The sequence below is a fragment of the Fusarium graminearum genome, chromosome 1 (genome assembly GCF_000240135.3).
Source record: "Fusarium graminearum PH-1 chromosome 1, whole genome shotgun sequence".
In the NCBI taxonomy this organism is placed as follows: Eukaryota; Fungi; Ascomycota; class Sordariomycetes; order Hypocreales; family Nectriaceae; genus Fusarium; species Fusarium graminearum.
This window is the reverse complement of record NC_026474.1, coordinates 9,644,295-9,645,609: the sequence shown is the minus strand read 5'-3', so window position 1 is coordinate 9,645,609 and position 1,315 is coordinate 9,644,295.

Genomic DNA, 1,315 nt, shown 5'->3' with positions numbered 1-1,315 from the left:
GTCCAACGTTGCAGTAGGTCAGACCAGAGTTTGGGTCTCTTATTCGTGGGGTGAGCTTAAAGTCCATCCATTACTAAAGTTTGGTGAAACCCGGAGCACGAGAAGGAAACGGATAGGCACATACACTCCTCTCACGTCCAGTCTAGAATGCTTTGTATGTATACATAATCAACTGAAGTTGCAGATCATGGAGAAGAAGGTTTGCCGGCCCATTACGGGCCGTTGAAAAGAGGTGAAAGATAACGGGAATTTGATACCCAACGCCGACCAACACTGCTGTGTAAGTGAATGCATAAGCTACTTTGCCATGCTGTTTTATCCATACAATATCTCTTACTGTCAGCGTTGTCCCATGTAACTGTACGTATCTGTGCAATACGTAAAATACGTATACGTGAGGGGTCCAAGCCACTAATGTATCGTATCGTTCCCAAAGACCCTTCGTTGAACATGGTGCATCCATATTCTCGGTACATTGAGATCCGACAGGTCTCACATTCTTCCCCCTCCTTGTGAGATCGCTTCTGTAATTAGGTAGGTACAAAGTTGTCGAGTTTGTTCAGTACCGACATGGAGCATCCCCTACCTAGGTAGCACAGACACTGATCATCACGGTGGGTGTACAATCACAATCTGTCTCTCCCTGCCTCGGCGATTCCTTGTCCAGCACCTGTGCGGAACAATGCAGCGCTGTTCTGCGATGCGGACATGCGGTGCGGTGCGGTGCGCTTTCTCCGAGACTGGACCACGTGAAATGTTGCAGGTGACTCTCGAAGCGGCAGTAAGCATCTACAAGGTAACACCATTGCCTATTGGTTAGGTACTTAGCAGGTACTGACTGTACCAAGGCAGTTGATTTTCATTCTTTGATCTCTTCGTCGGTGTGAACTTGCACCAGATTGCTTGCTCTTTCGTTCAATGCGGTCAGGTTCCGCTCTTGGCCTAGGTAGGTAGCTATCTCGCAAATTATATTAACAGCATTCTTAGTTAGTGTTCGCAAGCATGTCCAAAAGATTAATTATCGTCATCAACAATCAACTTGGCGTCGAATGAAAATCATTCGTGTTTCAAGCAATGACCATTGCTTGAGCTGTGCTTTCCCAACCTCACTTCTTAATTTAGCAGAGACGTCATAAGTGCCTACATCCTACATCACAATTTGCAATTAACAAACACGAAGCTCTGAGTTTGAATTGTTACCTTGGTAGCTTTGAGTCTCCCTGCAAAAGGGGCCACTTCAAGTATCTTGATGTTGCTACATCCATCAATGGGAGTTGGAGTGCCGTTATCCAAAAGCTTGTCTCTGTGTCATGCA